General features: G+C 45.3%; 1 non-coding gene across 1 annotated transcript; it reads left to right on the top strand.

Moving 5' to 3' along the window:
- On the top strand, window positions 1-133 carry LOC147748238 (small nucleolar RNA SNORA9). Its single transcript, XR_015300180.1, has one exon. It is a non-coding gene; the product is annotated as a small nucleolar RNA SNORA9 (small nucleolar RNA).
- The last annotated feature ends 21,192 nt before the right edge of the window (window positions 134-21,325 follow it).

Genomic DNA, 21,325 nt, shown 5'->3' with positions numbered 1-21,325 from the left:
ATGCCGGGCTTCCAGCTTGCCTGGCTCTTCCACAGCTTGGTGCATTCCTAGAGACCTTGCAAGATTAACTCCGAGATGGTTTGAGGCCTCCTCCTGTCCTATCAGAAGGAGGTTATAGATTTCTTGGACATTTTTCTACTAGACTGGTGGGGTGTAATTTTTTGACATTGGCGTAAATAGAACAATCTGTATTCTTTGTTCTCTTTTCCTACACAGAAACTCTCCTGTCACCTGGCTCTGTGTGTGTGTGGGGGGCGGGGGGGGGGGGGGGGGCTCTGTGTGTGTGTGTGGGGGGGGGGGCTCTGTGTGGGTGGCTCTATGTGAATTACTGTGTGGGTGGCTCTGTGTGGGTGGCTCTGTATGTGTGTGTGGGTGGCTCTGTGTGTGGGTGGCTCTATGTGAATGACTGTGTGGGTGGCTCTGTATGTGTGGCTCTGTGTGTGGGTGCAAATGCAATGGGTCTCGCATTTGCGAGAGATTAAGCTATTGACATTGTAAATGACAATGCCATTTGTTTATGTTTTAAAAACAAAAATATAAATAAAAATGTCATGAGCAATGCCAATAGCTCTAACTTTAACAATGCCGAGACCATTGCATTGTAAATGCTTGTTTTTATTTTTGTTTGCTGATATCTTAATTAAGGTAAACTAGTATTACTTTAATGAGACTGATATTGTAATCATAATGTTTTTATTGAAGAATCAGTGTCCTTGTATTCATCTGATTAATATTCAATTAAGCAAAGACCATGGGGGATTGGCATTACTGGACTTCCATTTATGCTATCAAGCCGCCTATTTAGATTCTTTTTCTGGTTTGTGTTTTGACCCACTGTCTTCCGATAATTGTTTTTTAATAGCAATATTAAAAGAGTTGGAGCTTCAACTTTCATTTGTTTTTAAACTTTGAAATGCCTAAAAAAACTAGAAACAGAACTTTAATAGAAATGATAGTCAGAAAGAATTAAATTGGCTTAAAGTAATGGATACTGGATTGCCAACCTTTCTTCTCATTACAGGACTGTAGAGGTTTGAGGCTGCATTTGTCAGGCCCTTTAGTCAAGCTATGGAAATCAGATATTTAACATATTAGTGGATTTTAAAATGAATAAAACATGTAAGACCTAGGACCGGTTCGCTCTGCAAGGGAATGAGACCAGGTCTGTATTGTGGCTTAGCTTTGCACAAATTTAAAGAATTATGAGGTACTATGATTCAAGCCTAGAGGATTTTACTCATCAATTATCGATATTACTGTTAGGATTTGGTACTCTGTAATACGTGCTGCATCAAAGTCTACAGGAACAAATGATTCCATTTTTTCTGTAAAATATGTCTTGCAACTGGGTGTGTTATTTCCCCAAAATCTTGGCCAGATATTTCTTCTTTTGGCCATTTAACTTTCTAAAGCAGCAAATTTCAAAATAATTGAATTTTTTGCTATATGGATGTTGTACCCTATGTATCAGCTTTTACATAAATAATTTCTTAATGTCGCTAATCAATGTTTCCGATGTAACACATTGGCACAAGGAGATTGGTTCCACATTTTGTATGCTTAACCAGCTTTACAAATGTTTTGGGGCCAAATATTTAGTTAATTATCTAGCAGCTTGGGGGAAGAGTGGTGCCAGACCTACTGATAATGTTATTTGGTCTTTCAGGTAATATTGGGGCACTATTGGAGAGTGAACAAAGATTTATATTTTTATCTTTCTCAAATGCATGATAGTTGTATTGACAACTTTGGAAATCTGCGTGATGCCCTTTGTATAATCAAAGGCAAGCTAAAATGGCTAGGTTGAGGCTATTCGAATTTATATATGCTAAACATAATAATCACTCGAGCAGATTCACACAGCGATGGTGTCTTTTACCTGATAAATGACGGGTTGAGATATTGCTTTATTTAAGTGATTTCCACAAGTGCAAGCACTTTGGTTTGTATTTTTGACTTTTTCCTATTATATTGTAATGCTCAATATTGCTTGGGCTCAGCATTCTAGAGGGAAGTCGATGGCTATTGCACTTTACGTTTTACATGGTTGATCTTTAGTGATTGTTTTACCTTCTGGTAAGTGTTGGAGTGTACAATCATGATCGGTTTCTCAGGTGTTTCGATGTACTATATCGTGATTAATTTGTCTCAGGCACCTCGAAGTAAGTTAGTGGTTTTTGCACTTTGATATTTTGTGTTTTTTTGCACTGTATCAATTTCAATTTATAATCTTTATTCGGTTCTTAAAAAGACACCATAAAAGCACATACACAATATACACACACAAAAAATGTTTTTTTATAAAAAGGTAATTTTCCTTTTAAAAAGAGTTATAAAAGTTAAAATTGTCTCACACCATAAGTCATTGAGCCAGGGGAACAGCGATCAATTATCAAAAGGGGTCGGGTAGTGTTAGAGTTAAGATTCTCTGGTGTTCCTCAGCCGTAATGCCATCCGGATAAAATTTATAGTGCAGAAAAGTGTGTAAGCATCCTCTGCTTCCTGTAGGAACTTCAGGGCCAATTTTGCTTGTTTAAACTTTAAGTCTTTCAAAATCCCCACCAGGAACTTACGTCTTGGTGCAGTATAAAGCGGGCACAATAAAACAAAGTGAAGGGTATCCTGCGGAGACCTGTGGTCGCAGCCGCAGGTACCCTTCTCTGCCACTGTGAGAGTGAACCCAGCCGGAACCGCAAAAAGATGGTGGAGCATGTTCAGCCTAAATCGGGTCATGACATAGCTATCCTGAGCATTGTACATGACCCTTAAATAAGGTTCCATTCCTTGCTTCGCCGTGAGTTCACTGTAAGATATGATAGTGGATTTGTGTCTTTCTTTCTCAGCCCTTAATGTCTGCAGCCGTGCAGGAAAAAGTTTTTTCACCAGAGCTTTGCTCTCGCTGGTTAGGGAGTCTGGAAATGTGAAAAAGCTTGTACAATCAATCTCTGCTAATGAGTTCTTGACGTACTTCAACCAGGGTATGGCATGACCTTTATCTTGTTTGAGGCAATCCTGTATAATTTGTCTTGTGAGGGCCGCCTCAGGGTTGGTCCATACTTTAACCCATGCCAGTAGAGGCTTAATTTTGATCCGGTCTTCTATGAAGGGTTCTCCCTCTTCTTCATGGATTATATAGGCCGGTACGCTCTGGGGCACTTTCAGAATTCTTCTCAAGAATTTATTTTCTTCAGTCTGTATTTGCTGTGCTTTGTTATCCATGAAGCCCCACACTTCTGCCCCATAGGATACCTTTGCACAGCAAATTGACCTATACAGGTTCAGTATTTGCTCTGGGGACCATCTTCCTAGTCTTTGACCATACCCCATAATGGCTCCTACTGATGCTGCCAGTTTCATTGAATGTTTCTCTACCAGAGGTTTGAAATTAAGATGGTTGTCGAACAAAATCCCCAGGTATGAAAAGGTCTTGACCTGGTCTATCCTGTGTGACCCAATATGATAAGTGAAGTTCCCTTTTGTCGGTTGCCCTGATGACATAATGTAAGATTTTTCCAAATTTGTTGATAGGTCCAGTTTGTCCATGAACCTGACAAAGCCGTCGATCAGCTTTTGTAGTCCTACAGGGGTTCTAGCGAGCAATACCGCGTCGTCGGCGTATAGTAATACGGGCACTGCACGATGACCAATTTGGGGAGAGTCCACCTTTAGTTTGAGAAGATCTTTTTCCAGCAAATTGATGTATATGGAAAAAAGGAAGGGCGCGAGGATACATCCCTGCCTTACCCCACTGGTGCAAGCAAAGGGATCGGTCTTTTTTCCCTCTTGTGTGTACCTCACACTTGCAGTTGTGTTCCAATGGAGGTTTTGCAGGGTGTCGACTAACGGTTGGTCCACTCCCAAATCCAACAGCATGGACCAAAGCTTACTTCTGTTTACGCGGTCGAAAGCCGCTGAAAGGTCCATAAACCCCATGTAAATGGAACCCTTCCCAGCGATGGTATATTTAGCTGTCAGGAGATATAAGTTCAAGCATTGGTCGGTGGTTGATCTGCCCTCCCTGAAACCATATTGGATTTCCGAGAGGACCTGGTGCTCCTCGGCCCAGTCTTGTAACCGCTGGAGAATAACTCGCCCCAATACTTTTGCGGTCACATCAATGAGCGATATGGGTCGGTAGCATTGAGGGTCGTCGCGATTCCCTTTTTTGTAAATAGGGACTATGGTCGCTGTTGACCAGGAACGAGGCAGTCCTGCCACCACTGCCTCGTTCAAGACCCTGGTGAGCAGCGGGGCCCACAGCTCGGGTTTACTCAAAAATAAGTCAGGTGGAATTCCATCCGGGCCGGGTGCTTTATTTTTACTGAGCCCTGTAATTCCCATTTCGACTTCTTTCAGGGAGAAGTCCATTTTAGCCGGCTGAAAGCTCCTTGGTGCATCCCCCTGGGTTAAATTGCTTGAGTGGTTGTATAGACTCTGAAAGTGGTTCTGCCATTGTTCCGGCAAGATGATGTTTGTTATTTTTGGTGTCCCTTGATCCTGGAAACATGGGGAGTTAATAACTTTCCAGAAACTTGCAGAGTCTTTCCTTTCAGCGGCGTCCCTTAGATCCTCCCAGGCTTGACTTTGTAAGCTTAGTTTACGCTTCTTCAGTGCTTTTTTGTATTTAGCCCTATTCTGTGCTATCAGGATCTTGTCCCTTAGTTTTGCATGGAGGCTGACTTTCAGTTTTTTTAACGCCTTGGTACAGGATGGGTCAAACCAACGTGGATTTGAGGGCACTTTGTTAACCCCAGTAGACTTTAAGAGATTGTTTACGTGGGATGCAATTTCTTCAAATGCCCTAACCACCAAAGCTCCATCCACGCTTGGGTCAAGGCATATGTTTATTGCTTCTGAGCCCTCTGCTATCAGTCTTTTGTAGAATCTATCCCCATCGATCCTGGCCCATTTAATTCTTCTTCCCTGGTCCACTGCTTTTTCTATGGTGTCAGTTCTCTTTGGAACCAGATTAAAATCGATGCCTTCTATTGTGGTGATAACCGGATTATGGTCACTAAAGATGCTTGTGTCTATCATAGTTTTACTGATGTTTCTTTTTAATAGCGGGGAGACTAAAATAAAGTCAATATAAGAGTGGCAGCCTCTTCCTTTGTATGTTGGGGTTAGTTCTCCTTTTTCACCCAGCACAACAAGGTCTAGTGTTTGAGTCAGGTTATGCCTTTTCGTTAGCCTCTCCAGGTCCCATCCCTCTTTTGAGTGAGTGAAGTGTGGGCCTTTCGTTATTGTGCATCTCGACCAGTCTTTGTTAAAAGGTTTGAGTTTATCACAAAGATGGCAATTAAAATCCCCCGTAAGTATTAAACTTTGGCGGTTTGGTGTCTTATTTGGGGAATGCAAATATTCTAGGCAGGCATCAAGCTCGTTTATGGCTGTTCCCTTTTCTATCGTGCCAGGGGCGTTATACCAGTTGACTAGAAAAAAGTTTAGTCTTGTGGAGTCAAACCTTAGTACTTGGAGGTTATGTGAAACCCAGTTAGTGTTTGACCAGGTGACCTGGATGTCTAAGTTGACGTATATTACAAGTCCCCCACTAGCTCTCCCCGAAGATGCCTTTTTTGCCGGAACAGAGAAACTTTTGTAGCCCTCAAGGCTATAGTCGTTTAGTTCAGTGACCCATGTTTCTTGCAGACATATGATTTGGAATTTGTTTATATAGCTGAGCCATTCTTGGGATTCAAATTTGGCCGCTAGTCCTGCTATATTCCAGGATATGACTTGTAGGTTTCCGGGATTGTTTTCCTTTAAGGTGCCTGTTAGGTCTCTTAATGGGAGCACTACCTGTTTTTTCACTTTGTATAATGTGTCGGGGTTGGGTAGTGAATGACAAAGGATGGCTGATCTGCTCAGTATGCTAGTTGACCTATGTTTTGGGGCGTTTAATGGGTCGCCTTTTCCCCTACTTCTATTATTGCTACCTCCTTTGCTGGGCGTGGGTTCTAATCTATTTCCCGCCCCGTGCTCCTTCCTGTTAAGAGTGGATTTATCTCTTTCGGCCTTGTGTGGTTGGGGGGTTGTGCTTCCCGTCCCTGTCAGTCAACCTCTTCAAGTACGCTAAACCTGTTCCAGTGTGCATGCTGCATTGGGAAAGGATTGTAATTTGGGATCACATGATATGGCCTTTGCCACTGGGGTAGTCTATATTGGGGGTCCATTGGGGGCATTCTGATCGGTGGTGGTCTCCTGCTCTGCGGAGGTCTATGAGATGCAAATGGGTAAAAGTAGGATAAATGTACCGGGTGGATTTGTGAATGGGTATAGCTAGGGGGGGCATTGCAGATAAAATTAACTGCTGCAATGTCTCTGAAGTTTACCGTGATAATGTCCCCTGCTATGGTCTTCGTGCCATTACCGATCCACTCCCCCCTTCGTACTGAGAGGATCTCCCCGTGAATATTGGGGGGTAGTGGTCTGTGAATTTGTAGCCACTGTGCACATTTGTTTTTACACTCTACTTGTGTTTCCCTTTTGCCCTCTCTTAAAGGTGGTACTCCTGTTAAGACAACTACAAAAGGTAAGGCTTCAGGCGGGAGATTAATTGTCCTGAAGCGAGTTGCTGATTTATTTTCTTTCGTTGCAGTTGGGATCGAATTAGTCTTAGAGGGCGCTTTGGGAGTTTGAGCGTTATTTCCTTGAGATGTTTGAGGGGGTCCAGGAGATGGTTTGTTAATTTCGGTAATTGTTTGTTTGTTAATTTTGCCCGTGTTCGAAGGGGTGACAACCTTTTGTGTATCTTTAGTGCTTTTTTGTGTAACTCTGGTGGGGTTGTTTACAGCCTTGTCAGGTCCTAGGCTGGCATTATCTTTGGATGTTCTTTTGGGTATGGCCTCGTTTTGTTTTGTTAGGGCACCCTCTTGGGCTGGATGGCCTTTGAGGCCCACTCCCTTGTTGTTTACAAGCGATGTTAGTCTATCAATCTTGGCTATTAAAGGTTTTAGTAGCACGGTGATGGAATGTTCGAGGTCCGTTTTAAGGTCCGTCACCATGTTGGTAATCCAACAGGGTATTCCTGGCGTAGATGGATTTATGGGCGTCACCAAATTGTGATTTCTAGTTTTGGTTGGGCCTTTTTTGCCTCCACATTTGGAGCCATCCTTGGGCAAAGTTTTTTCCGTATTGTTTAGTTTCCTGATGGTTTTGTTTGTTTGTGGGTCCGTTTGCTCCCTGCTGATTTCGGCGGGTGCCTGGGCACATGGGAGATCGGCAAAAGAGGAGGGGGTGATGGCTAGGCTAGTGTCCGGGTCATCTACCGAGTCTACGGAAACTGCGGTTAGGTTGATAAGAGCTTCCTGGCTGTCTTGGACGATAGTCACGGGTGGTAGAGACATCCTTCTCTCCGTGTTTGCGATGGCATTGGATACCGCCCCTATAGTTTGTTTGAACATCTTATCGATTGCAGTTAGAGTTGGTAATGGTGGGGGAGGGTCCACTTTAGATTTTGTGCTAGATCTTAGTGTGGGCATCTTGGGCTTCTTGACAGTCTTCCTCATAGTCTAGTGATTGAGGGGGTGTGCCAACGGGCGATGGATTTGACTAGGATGGATATGTCAAAATGTGCGCAGTGCCTTAGATGACTTTAGAGGGGTGGCCCAGCCCAGCCTCCTCAGGCCTCTGAGGGCCACAGAGGGCCCACCCTTTGCCCGAGCTTAGCCCCGGGCGTCCCGCGACGCTGAGGGCTTGGTGGTTATGTAGCCCCTCCTGGCGCATGTTCCGCGTCAGGGAACGCGCCGCCGCAAAGGCTGCCGGGATCTGGAGTCCCGGAGCGGCGGCGCGACTGATGGAAGCGGTGTTCTGGAAACCTGGCGTTGGTCCGCTGTCTGTGCGCTCTTCTCAGCGCTTCACTCCTCTATTCTCCACCGGTAAGGCTCTGGTGCTGTGCAGTTGCTCTCCTCACGAAGAAAAACTGACGGGAAGCAGGAATCTCGGCACTGCACCGAAACTACAGAGTAGGCTAAACATAATAATCACTCGAGCAGATTCACACAGCGATGGTGTCTTTTACCTGATAAATGACGGGTTGAGATATTGCTTTATTTAAGTGATTTCCACAAGTGCAAGCACTTTGGTTTGTATTTTTGACTTTTTCCTATTATATTGTAATGCTCAATATTGCTTGGGCTCAGCATTCTAGGGGGAAGTCGATGGCTATTGCACTTTACGTTTTACATGGTTGATCTTTAGTGATTGTTTTACCTTCGGGTAAGTGTTGGAGTGTACAATCATGATCGGTTTCTCAGGTGTTTCGATGTACTATATCGTGATTAATTTGTCTCAGGCACCTCGAAGTAAGTTAGTGGTTTTTGCACTTTGATATTTTGTGTTTTTTTGCACTGTATACGAATGCTTTGTTCACTGGGAACTATTATAGGGAGCATAATGATAATAATCCACACCTTTGTTTTAATGTGCATCACTACTGTACTTCAAGTCTATATTTAAATTTGATGTATATTACTTTTCTGAAATGATTCTTGAGATGTGATCTTCTCTTTTTTCTAATGTATAAGTGGTACTACCAAAATAAATAAAACATTAGAAAAAATAGAATTGCCATTTTTTGGGGTTCACAGCTCAATCTGCTGTTAATGATACAAATTGTACATGATGGAACAAAACTAGATACATTGTACCGCTTTAATGGTAAGCAAGTTTTCAACCTAAGAAGTGACTGTGATGATGTTCTTCATGGGGGGAAGAGGAGATAGATTTACCAATAGATGGCATTCCAGACTAAAAGCAATGTACAGATTGAACTTTTAGTTTGATTGACTAGGGAACAAACGCCGTGTTCGATACTCAAGGACTCACGTTTAGACTGTTGTCCATACCAATACACAATACGGACAAGGGCAGATGGGATATACATAAGGTCCAGTAGATAGCTTTGGCTCAGCATATGTAGCATGCTTTTGAAATTTGATTAGTTATTTACAATAAAATAAGGTCTTGGTTTTTAATTGTAAATATTAATTGTTTTCAATCAACATGGTACACAATAGTTTGTTTATATTTATGTTTGTTGTTTTTTGTTTAACTGTCTTGATGAAGCTCCAGGTATTTAGCAATAAAACACGTTGATTATATCTGTATAGTTTGAAGAATTATTGTATAAACGATCTTGTGAAACGTTTAATAAGAATATGGGCTTGTGTTATCTTTTGCATACTTAGCCAAATAAGAATTATCCACAGAGTTAACTAATCTTCCTTGTTTGTGCCATGGACAGCGGGCCAACAGAGGTGGGAAACCCTTGTATTTTTTAGCTCAAAGAATATGTACATGAGATGCGCAGGTAACTAGTACAGCTGTTCATCTTTATACGGAGGACTTTAAAATGCAGTTCTTGTGGATAATCTATTTGCAGAGGTCTACATGATGGGCCTTTTGAGTGAAAGCTGCACATTGAGCCTATAAGAAGCAGGCAGTGCTTTTCACAATAAATAAATTGTTCATACTGCCTTTGTAGTAAATTTTCATAGTAAAAAAATGAGACCTGAGGCATCAGATGTATCTTTTAGCATTGAACCAGTAACAGACCATACCCATTATCATTGGCTTGTGACCATTACCAACTCAAGCCTCTGTACTGAGCATAGGATATCCCAAGAGTAAACCATCAGGCATAAGTCATAAAATTACAAATATATGCAAAATTATAGGAGGCAAAACAAAATACAGGTCCTTCTAAAAGGGTCTAACAATGATTACCAGAGTGAAAAATATACTATCCCCAAGGTTTGTCAGAACGTGTAACAACACTAAAACCTTTTCCTATTACAGTAATCTGTGAGATTCAATGTCACAAAGTACCTCTCTACAGCCTTTCACTTAACATGTGTATTTGTAAATCACACGTTCACCCTATATGGGGTATCTTGATGCTGAATAACAGATGTTTATTGTTATCCGACTCAATGGTACTCGTTTTATCGACCTTAGGTGGATGAAAGACTGAGTGGATTCACTGGGACTTGAACCTGTGACCATGAGGTTGAACACAGGCCCCAGTAGTCGATGCATTACTCCACTTTAACTCATACAGTGTGCTTGGTGAACCATTCTCCTCAAATGCACCACCTCTGTCGTGTGCTAGACATGAATGGTTTGTCTAGCGCACTTCTAAACACAATCTTTTATTTTTAAAAAAACAGAAATTCAGCACACAAAGGAGGGGGTTCCTTCCCTTTTAGAATTTTTGTTTTTGTGATACACACCACATGCAGCACGCTAATGTCACGGTGCTTTCACTGTGATCAGTTTTCAGAGGCAGAACCCTGCCCCACAGGTGCCAGTCTGTGTGGGAGAAGGGCTGCTGGAATGGGCACATTGCTCACTTTCTAGGGGTACTGCTCCAACGCAGATCCCTGTTTGGGATCACCCCAGGACTGTGAAAGCCCAATAGACACCAGGGAAAACTAGTAATAAAATAGAAGGGCTGGAGGTTGCCAGCACAGGCATCGAATCATGTCCCCTCAGCGTAATGACCCCAGCAGTCTTTCTGTCTTCCGGTAGAAAGCCCACTAGACCCAGGGCTGTTATGTTTTTAAAAAAAGAAGGTGTGGGGATGCTCTACACAGGTATCTGGCCTCGCACCAGCCCCATAATGGCCTAACAGTTTGTGTGCCCCTCGGGGGCTAGATTGGGAGGTTTAACCACAATCTGCCCTCTGGGGAGGGGCAATAAGCCCACTAGAAATTGTGGGGAAATTGTCAAAAAGAAAAGATGGCATCCCAACCAAGCAATGGGCTGTGTACCCGCCACATACTAGCTCTAAAAGTCTTTTTGGCTGTTGGGGGCGGAAAAGTGCCTCGCTTGGTGATGAAAGTGTACCCCTGACCTGAGTGCCTCAGCTGCAATGATGTCTGGGCCCTGGAGCTGATTTTTCTTGTCATGGGTGAACATGAATCATGCATGCATGCCATGATATAGACCACAGATTGAGGTTTTATTAGACTGGGAGGTACGCCTAAAGTGCTACCCTCATGGTGGTGAAAAGCTTCTGCCTTTGCCAGGAGTTAAGCAGAACAAGAGCAACTGTAGCAGCATTCCGCGTAGAGATCAGTAGAAGTGAACAGGCCTTTTGCCTGTGTCACTGGGGTGAGGTCTACAGACAAACTCATGTAATGTTCCACTGCTATGCGCTTAACTCACCTGTGGCCTACATCAATTTAGTGTGTAGTGCTTTACAACGTGTGTGTGATGTATACAGCATGTGTGTGTTGTATGCATGTGCTGGTTGTATGTGTGCCTGTGAATGGTGCAATACATGGAAGATTCTGAGATCCAGTTTGGGAGATCCATGGGTCACTGGAGGAGCATGAGGGGGTAGAGTAATCCCCCCAGACTGATATGTGCATTGCTTTATTCCCTTGAGCTGGGTGGAACATACACTGGAGGCCGAAGAGCCACGCTATTCAGTACACTTCAAAAGGTAATCTTTGATTCAGGGAGATTTCACTGGACAGGGGCCTGGGCACATCTCAGGAAGGAGAAGGGGCCGATGGGAGAATTATAAAGAATAGATCTGAAGTTCTTGGGGTAATCTTTGACGCACATAACAAAGTGACCGACAACTAGATGTGAAACTTTAGTCACTCCCATGGCCTGTGCTGTGGGGATATTAGATTTGGAGTTGCTCCTGCAGTGTCAGACTGCTTTCTGGAAGAAGAGCACGGCATAGGAGTTTTCACTTTAAAAGGAAGCAGACCACCAACACAAACGTCAAACACTTAGACCCTAAATCACATTTGGTGCCTGGAAATGGACAATAAGAAGGGAGAGCTCAAGGCCCCAACAATGATCAACTGTCAAGCAGCCAATTAAGCTGTGCGAGGAAGTGATGCTCAGCAAGACTTCTGCCTGTGACCAGGGTTGGAGGATAGTGCTGCCAGTATCCTAGCTGGGTGAGGAGTTATCACCCATGGATATCTAAGGCCACCTGCACCTGGAGCCTGAAGCACTAATGCCTGCCTGCATGCAAAGACCAATGTGCACAGTGTGAAAGAGGAAAATGCTGGAGGGAGCAGTGTCAAGTGTGATATACTGGTGAGTGGATCCCTATACCGAGGTGTGAGGAGATGGCTGCTGCACACATCAGGTCATCGCTCATGTCAAGGTTAAAGTCAGTGACCCCTTATTACAGAGCATGCTGCTTCAAAGATAGTCATGGTCAGCATAATTGCCGTGCTGATTGGGTGTAGCCAATATGTGGAGTGAAGTTGACGATCCTGTATACCAGGAGGGGCTGCTGTGAAGATTACTGGTGTGCTGCTCGGGCCATAGACTGTATGTGGAGGAAAATTGGCGACCACTTATGCCGGGTGGGACTGCCAGGAAGTTTTCTCTGGTGTTGATTTGGCCGAACCTCATGTACAGAGTGAAGTCGCCGACCCGTTGTGCCTTTTTCTGCTACATAGAGCCTCGGGCGCTGGAACACTTTCCACTTTCATCAGAGTCGGAGTGAGACTATTGAAACTCAGATTACTATTTTGGCCTAACCTGAATGTTGCGTATACTGAATTGGAAATAAGCACTACAGCTAGTGAGAGGGAAGTGGGACTCAGGGACCTACCTATTGAACACTAGGGCCCTGACCCCAGGAGGCTGTACATTTTGTTTGTGTATGCCGTATATCAGTTTGTGTTTATATATCAATACTAATTTTGTCATACAAGAAAGCATTTGACCCAGCAAAGATGTGTTGCTGCTATTGAATGTACTTTGAGTTGAGAGCCTGTGTTCACCCCCCTATATCTAACCCCCCCCACCGAAGAAACTTTGGACTGCTCCACTCATGCTACCTTTAAGACTCTAGTGCTGAAGGGGTATATGGCCTAGTTGCTTAGGACCCATAGTAAGTCTGGCATTCTGGGTATTAAACCATTGCAGGATCCACACAAGATACACCATGCTGGACTCTCCCAGGAGTATCCTTTTCAGAAATGTTTGGGTTTGGTATGTTTCCCATGGTGATGGTCAAGCTCCGGGCCAAGTATTGCAGATTTCTAGATTGGCAAAATGGGTCAATTTTAATGGCAACAATGTGACGCATCCCTGTAGCATTACAAGGCCTAACGGCAGTGAAACTTGGGTAATGAGTATTTTGAATCTAGACAGCATATGTGCCTTCCAAGCCTGTGCTGTGCATGCTTCACACTGCAGCGTGACCTTTTAAATGTAATAAAAACACTTTGTCATTGTTCCATACTCTAGCATTCGTAACCCAGTGTGAGGCTATGAGCGCAACACCAAGCTGTTGTGCATGCAGTGTTTGTATTTGGTGGTTAGTGTTTATGCGTACTTCTGCACCCATAGAGTTGGTAGCAAGTTAGAAATTAGGACAGGACTAGTCCTTTCATGCCAGAGTGGCTTTGGGAGGATTTTGGCGGGGAACAAGCACATTTTGGGCGCTGGGTAGGAGCTGGCTTTTCTGTGCACCTTTGTGTGTATCAACAGAAGGCAGGTTTGGCTCAGGGGTCACAAGTGTAGGGATTAGTAGCATGGGAGAAAATGATGTTCACACCATAGGTTATTGCCCAGAAGTTAGGCCACTCCTGTTTTATTACCATCTGGTGTCCATTGGCGTCCACAGACATTTTTTACACGGGGGGGGATCATAATGTTAACATCATCCAAGTTCTGACCCTTTTTGACAATGTCATGGGGCATGGGCATAGTCAAGGGGGGAGGGCAACGTCCCCCTTGCCCATCTCCACCCCCTGCAGACGCTCATGCTGACACCTGCACAGAGAGGCGTACAGCCCAGCGTGGTATGAAACGGTTGATGTCCCATGAGAGGCTGCAGAGTAGGAAGTGGCTGCTCAGTAGACTCAAATTTCCTGAAGAGGAGATCTGCACTCTTCCACCATAAAGGTTTAAGGGCCAGATGTAGGTGGCCATTTACCGACCGGTAACGGCCGATTTCGGCCGTTACCGACCGGTAAATGGTCATTTGTGATGTAGGGGCCCTATTTTACCGAATCTGTAAATTTACCGAATCGGTAAAATACCGAATCGGAATTTTTACCGATTCGGTAACTTGCAGATGTAGGTGGGACTCTTCTGAGTCCCACTGGTCTTACAGAATCGGTATTTTACCACCCAATCTAATTGGGTGGTAAAATACCGAATCCAGGTGTGCATGCACATGTGTGCATGCACACCTGTGCCATGTGACAGACAGACATGCCCTTAGGGCATGTCTGTGTGCCACATGTCACACGTGCCTGAATTCGGGGTGCTAGAGGGTGTCAAAGTGACACCCACTGCACCCTTGCAACATTCGGTATTTACCGAATCGGTAAATACCAATTCGGTAATGCCCATTGATTCCTATGGGCTTCAATGCCCATAGGAATCAATGGGCATTACCGAATCGGTATTTACCGATTCGATAAATACCGATTGTTACAGAATCGGTAATTCAATTACCGATTTCACCTACATCTCCCCCCTTCTATTTTACCGATTCATAAATACCGAATCGGTAAAATTCGATATTTATGAATCGGTAAAATATACTTACCTACATCTGGCCCTAAGTGTTTTCTGTGCACTTTTGGGAACATTTGCTGCTAAATTGCAGCCCTGCCCCGTTCAGATTTCACATAACCTATAAAATTTGTTTCAAAAATTTGGCACCGCCCAGCCACGGCCGGCAGTGGGGGTACCTGCAGGGCGGTGACGTGGGGAGGGGGAGGGGCTGGGTGGGGGGTAGTAATGTATGTAGTACGGAGTTTTACAGGTAAGTAAACATTTAAATAAATAAAACGAATTTCGTTGCGCGCACTACATCGCATTTGGGGATGCAGTGCACTCAACAAAATTCGTTTTATTTATTTAAATGTTTACTTACGTGGGAAGCTCCTTACTCCATACATTACTACCCCCCACCCTGCCCCTCCCCCTCCCCACGTCACCGCCCTGCAGGTACTCCCACTGCCGGCCGCAGCTGGCACCACCACCTGTCCACACTCCTCATGTGACTCTGTTAGCACTACTCACTGTAAGGAGAATTGTCAGAGGCCATAACCTCAAAACAGCCGCTGCAGGTACGATCAGTGGGGCGGTGGGGCCGGCTGGGGGGATTTCGAGAGAAGACCACAAGGGAAAATGAAATAAATATTTAATTTTTCCTTGTGGTCGTCTCCCGAAATTCCCCCCCAGCCGGCCCCACTGATCTTACCTTCAGCGGCCGTGGCTGCCTCAAGATGTCAGGGGTGCTGGACAGGGGACTGAATGCACGAGGCCGTGCACAGAACACGTCCTATGGCTTTGCAGGTGCTGCTTTTTTTTTGTTCTTAGATGGGAGGGTGTACATATATATGATTAAGTGGGTGTGGTACGAGATTCAAAAGGTGAAATCATAAGATTACAGGAATGAGGGTAGAGCGCTCTAGACCAGTGAACCCTTGAAGTTCCCAACATTAATCAATCAGGGATTTGTGAAGCGCACTACTCACCCGTGAGGGTCTCAAGGCGCTGGGGGAGGGGTCGAATAATGAGGTCTGCGACCATTTCGAAAAATAAATACTTTTAGCATATTCATATACAATAGGTCCATAAAGAAGCAAAACTGAACATTGTAAAGCACTCTGTAAATGTGAAGTTATTTGAAATGCGAAGCTAATAATAATATAGGTAGTATCACTAGCTTTGATTCCAGGGAGCAGCACTATTTCAGCAAAAAGAACAACTGAGGGCTAGAACCACAGAGGGCAATTAGCCTCAACTGAAGCACTAGTATACGCCAGCAGAAATATAGCATGCACTTGGAACAAAAAAAGGACAACATGATATACTAGCGTCCACATATTGCTTCGTCTTTCAGAAATAAAGCTACATTTGAAACGCTCCAACCTTCCAATTAAAATGTAGTTGTTTCCATATGTTTATGTTTGAAAATTAAATATGTTATAATTTATGTGTTAGCTTGATATATCTTTGTTCCTGAACTTGTATGTAATGTCCAAATCAGTCTTAGAAGGGGTTCCCGGCTTCCCGTATGACTGAGTGGGGGTCTACACAAGACAACAGTTTAGAAAACGCTTCCCTAGACCAATACAAAATGGTTTAACAGAAACAAATTGAGTCCCAACTTCAAGCTTGTATAAAATTGAATAGAACGTTTGCAGGTGAGGCCAATGAGGGTGGCTGCTTCCAAGGAGGCCCGCTCACAGCCATGACGGGAGACTTGAGCTGTCTGTTGTTCTAGTCAATCCTTAAGGTTCGGCTTCTGCAAACGTTACGTTAGAATTTGTCACACATCTCAGTGATCCAAGCCCTTCATGGGGAGCGCTGGTGACCATCCCAGAAGTGAGATACCTGCCTCCACAGGTGTACAGCGCGGACAAATCAGGTTGACACCTCAGCAGGCACAGAGCCCCATACACGCTCAATGCGCCCCTCAGAAGTAAGCCTCGAGGCACCTCGAGTTCAAGGCCAATGCAAGTTCCTAGGTGCCTCCAGAGCGTCCACTGTCCTCGAGGTGGAGGTAATAACTAAACCCCGTGCTTTAAGTGGGCCTGGTCCTCACCGGGTGATCAGCACCGTCAGTTCTATAAAGCAGGTGCTGAGACGGGTCCCTAGCGGGCTCTCCATTTTTGCTCTCACCCTCAGGGTGAGAAAAATAAACTCAGCTCTGCAGCAGTTCCACCCTTCACTGCCTTTAATGTAACTTCACAGAGATTCGTTAAAGTTCTTTCACAGTCTCATCGTTTCAGAACTGAACCAATATTTTTGGGTTGTTGTAGGTGCAATGTTCTGCTCTAGTGCCAGAGGCCTTGAGCCTTGTTATGAACCGACACTAGAACGAATGGGCACTACCACTGTTGGAGAGAAAAACATAATGACTTGTATTTTATCCAAATGCAAAAAACACAGTTGATGGACAGAATGCAGAACAATGTCATACATTCACCCCAGTACAGAGATCTGGGCCAAAATCCATCGTTTTTTTGCACTCCACACCACCCCAGTTCAGACATGGCCATATGCAAATCAGTCTGACCCTGTGCCTCATGGGAACAGTCCAGCCCAAACTGCCAAGCCATGCCTTCCCTGGACCGGAAACGAGCTTCCGAGGACCGGTTTCTGGCATTCCAGCCGTCTTCAGCCCAGCTTGCTTGAATCCAGTGGTGTGAAGAGCATGGGACTCACGTCTGAGCATAACCATCCCACTCGGGGTGACAAATGCAAAAACCACAGTTGATGGACAGAATGCAGAACAATGTCATACATTCACCCCAGTACAGAGATCTGGGCCTAAATCCATCGTTTTTTTGCACTCCACACCACCCCAGTTCAGACATGGCCATATGCAAATCAGGCTGACCGTGTGCCTCATGGGAACAGTCCAGCTCGAACTGCCAAGCCATGCCTTCCCTGGACCGGAAACAAGCTTCCGAGGACCGGTTTCTGGCATTCCAGCCGTCTTCAGCCCGGCTTGCTTGAATCCAGTGGTGTGGAGAGCATGGGACTCACGTCTGAGCATTCCCTTGCTCACTTTGCCACTGGATTCAAGCAAGCCGGGCTGAAGACGGCTGAAATGCCAGAAACCGGTCCTCGGAAGCTTGTTTCCGGTCCAGTGAAGACCTGGCTTGGCAGTTCGGGCTGAACTGTTCCCATGAGGCACAAGGTCAGACTGATGTGCATATAGCCATGTCTGAACTGGGGTGGCAGAGTGGGCTAAAGAACGGTGATGGATTAAACCCAGATCTTTTGACTGGGTGTGAGTATTTGATTGATTCAGATGATCCGTCCATCATGACCCCTTTTGTACCGATTGTATTTTATCCAGGCTACCGGATCGTCCGAGCTCTGTAACCGCAGCAGTTCAAGTGAGACCTGCTTCCAAATGCTGTGACCTACGTGCTGGATTCAAGCAAGCCGAGCTGAAGACGGCTGGAATGCCAGAAACCGGTCCTCGGAAGCTTGTTTCCGGTCCAGGGAAGACATGGCTTGGCAGTTCGGGCTGGACTGCTCCCATGAGGCACAGGGTCAGACTGATTTGCATATAGCCATGTCTGAACTGGGGTGGCAGAGTGGGCTAAAGAACGGTGATGAATTAAACCCAGATCTTTTGACTGGGTGTGAGTGTTTGATTGATTCAGATGATCCGTCCATCACCACCCCTTTTGTACCGATTGTATTTTATCCAGGCTACTGGATCGTCCGAGCTCTGTAACCGCAGCAGTTCAAGTGAGACCTGCTTCCAAATGCTGTGACCTACGTGCTGCGCATAAGTACGTGCAGTAAGACACGTTCACGCGTTGCTCTGTCTTCGCAGCAGGGTGCATATTTGGAACACTAACCGCCCTCGTGTCTTGGAGCCACTCATAAGGGGCCTTTAGCTGCCCAGAGAAGCTGGCATTGCTGTCCTCGCGGTGTCTTTTCGTGAGCGGGTTTCATTCCCTAACATCTGATAGCCTGCTTCCCGCCTTCATATCCTTTCTTTCACCCTGCCCTCAGAGGCAGCTGCGCCCTTCAGCCTTCACGTCAAGCTCCCACCGAAAGCTCCTCGCCTGCAAAACCCGATCCCGAGCAGGGCGAGTGACAATAACCCTGCGACGAACAATGCCCCCTTTGACAAATCCGTCTCACGTACGAGCGCTGCTGCTGGGAAGGAATGCGTCGCTGAAAGCCCCAGGCCACAGACTCAACCCCGGACTCACGACTCTGGCATCCCGTGCTGGCAGGGGAGGCTTCACCCACTCCAGGTGCGTCGAAGACTGCCACCGAGATGCCCAGAGCCGGAGCTCTAGTTGTGTGCCACTACATATTCCTTCGTTTGTGCCAGTTATTAGTGAAGGGTAAAGTGTGCCGCAGGAATACTGGGAGTGTTGTACAGCTTATTTATATATATATATAATTAGAGCGCTTTACATGAGCACCAGTTACGTTCAGACAGACACGTCCATTATTTTAGTCATGGGGAGATTAAGTGACTTGCCCCGAATCACAGCTATTTGAGCTTCTCCCCAGACTCGAACCTGGTTTCCCAGCTTCAAAGTCGGCCACTCTAGCCATTACGCATCATCCTCTCCCCAATAAATACAATATTGGTAAAAATGCAATGAAGTAATAAAATAATAACAGCCATCTCTTCTAGTGCAGTGATGCAGCAATAAAATATATTCTATCTGTGGTACTGTTAAGAATCAGCACGCTGTCATTGGATAGGGGCTGTCTGGGCGCAGGTAAGTGGCACCTGGTCGCCTGTCTGTATGGGTTTAGCAGGGTGGCACAGGGATACGAGGTCTTCCTCCTATAGGACTGGACATATGTATATTCTCAGCACCATGGCGAAGGCCTAGTAGCCCTTCCACGTTATGGAATGTGCATGCTTGGCACTGGGATACACACTCTCACCTCAGCAGGGCTTTCGGCGCAGGGGAGTGGCACGGGGATTAAAGGGCCTCTGAGCCTAACACAGTATTTGTTCATGAGATTGACATAGGAATGCAAAGAGTCTTAAATTGGGACAAAAGTCCTCCGCTCTTCTTTGTGAAGCCCTGCAAACTCCCTGCCCCTCCCCCGCCTCCCACCCCACCCCGGAAGGTCAATAATCATGTGAGGCCATCGAGGGTTCAACTATGAGACATTAGAGATAGGCTCTGATAATCAGGGTGCACAAAGCGCACCTTCTTTTCCTGAAAGTGGCTACTGCACTCTATAATTGCCCCTCCCTCCTTCCTTCCAGTGACCAACACCCGCTGTGAAATGCTTCTCAAAATATCCATTCTACATCCATATAACCCATTTTAAACCTGGTTCAGCAAGGACATCAGTGCAGGGAGGCTGGGGTGTCCTAGAGCAGGAAGCAAGCGCCACCAGAACTGGAACAGCATCTGGCCGTTGATAGGTTCTTCCCTAAGTTGCTTGGCCTGGTCACCAGCATTACACAAATGCTGATCCTCTTCTGCCTCTTCGTGGCTGTCGGTCTCACTTGAGAGCGTGCTCACCTTGGGGAAGTCTGCACAGCCACCTTACTGCTGAACGTATGGACAGAAGGAAGACCTATGGTAAGCAACGAACAGCTGGACTGCGCCTGCCAGGACAGGGCAACCTGAGCCCCTTGTGGCTGCCCAGGGACCACCAAGCCAACACCTGGGTTGAAGAGCTGCTCCCTCACTTTGAAGGAACATGCAGGATGAGCCTGCTCCATCACCAACCCTGCCTGTAAGCATGAGACACTGTACTCCTCGACCATCCTTGGAGGTCTGGAGGGATCTGGATTCAACCGTGGCCTGAGGTTGCATGTCATTGGCTAGAGGAGGTCTCCTGAACCATTGGAATCCGCTTCATAGCTGCCCCGGCCTTGAGGATATCTCAGATTGAAGCCACAGTCACCAGTAGCCAGAGGGCTGACACCCTTCTTGTTGTCTGTTGTGGGTGCCCCGACCTATGGGCCCCTCTCCACATGAAAAGCTCAACCACATGTGGAGGTTCCTGAGATACAGGCCCCTGCACATAAACTACCACCCAATGACACTAGCGTAAACTGTTGCAGAAGCCAGCCAATGTCCATAACGTAGAGTCCAGGACCCTGGGCTCCAGTCATCTGGACCTGTCCCCTTCAGCTGCACACCAGTGACAGGACAACAGGCCAACCCTTCATTTAACTATTTGTGTGTCTGTTTATCGATTGTGCTTTGAATTTACGCCAATTCAAAGCCCAATCTATGAACAGACACGCAAATAGTTAAATACGGATGTAGGCAACGTATTGATAGACGTGTCTATTAGTGAGATTTGATGTGCACCTGTATACGACAATAAGAGTGTCTTACATGTTGTGTTGTCTTGATCATGCTGGTCATAATTATAATGTATAATTTATAGTGGGAAATCATTTTGAGAATGATATGAACTGTATGCATTTCTTGTGTGGAATTTTATCCTTGAGACAGAAATTCTTTTTCATTTGTAATAATTTTTAACTTGTGTATAATGGAATGTTTTTTTAATAATCTTTTGAGAATAAAGTGTATGGTTTTAATTCGAATATAGTACAGTCTATGTTGATGGAAGGTGGATCATTGCATGCCAGCATTGTATAAATAGTGGGTCAAGGGAATCTTTGTTTCTGTTGGTTTAAGTACCTCAGTTCCCTTGTCCATTTCAAGGGGTCCTTCTCTATTTTTCACGACTGCTGTTTTTTTATACATATCCTAATTGTTCAGCCAGAACATAATACACACATGTAATGAAGTCACTTTCTTTTTCAACGCAAAGTGCTGAATGGACATTCAAGCTAAAAATGATTAATGACTAATTATCTCTGACTTCCTAATACACTCTTCCGCAC

This window comes from Lissotriton vulgaris, chromosome 1_1 (genome assembly GCF_964263255.1).
Source record: "Lissotriton vulgaris chromosome 1_1, aLisVul1.2, whole genome shotgun sequence".
NCBI classification, from domain to species: Eukaryota; Metazoa; Chordata; class Amphibia; order Caudata; family Salamandridae; genus Lissotriton; species Lissotriton vulgaris.
Note: the sequence above shows the minus strand (reverse complement) of the source record. Positions and strands in the feature narration are given on the sequence as shown.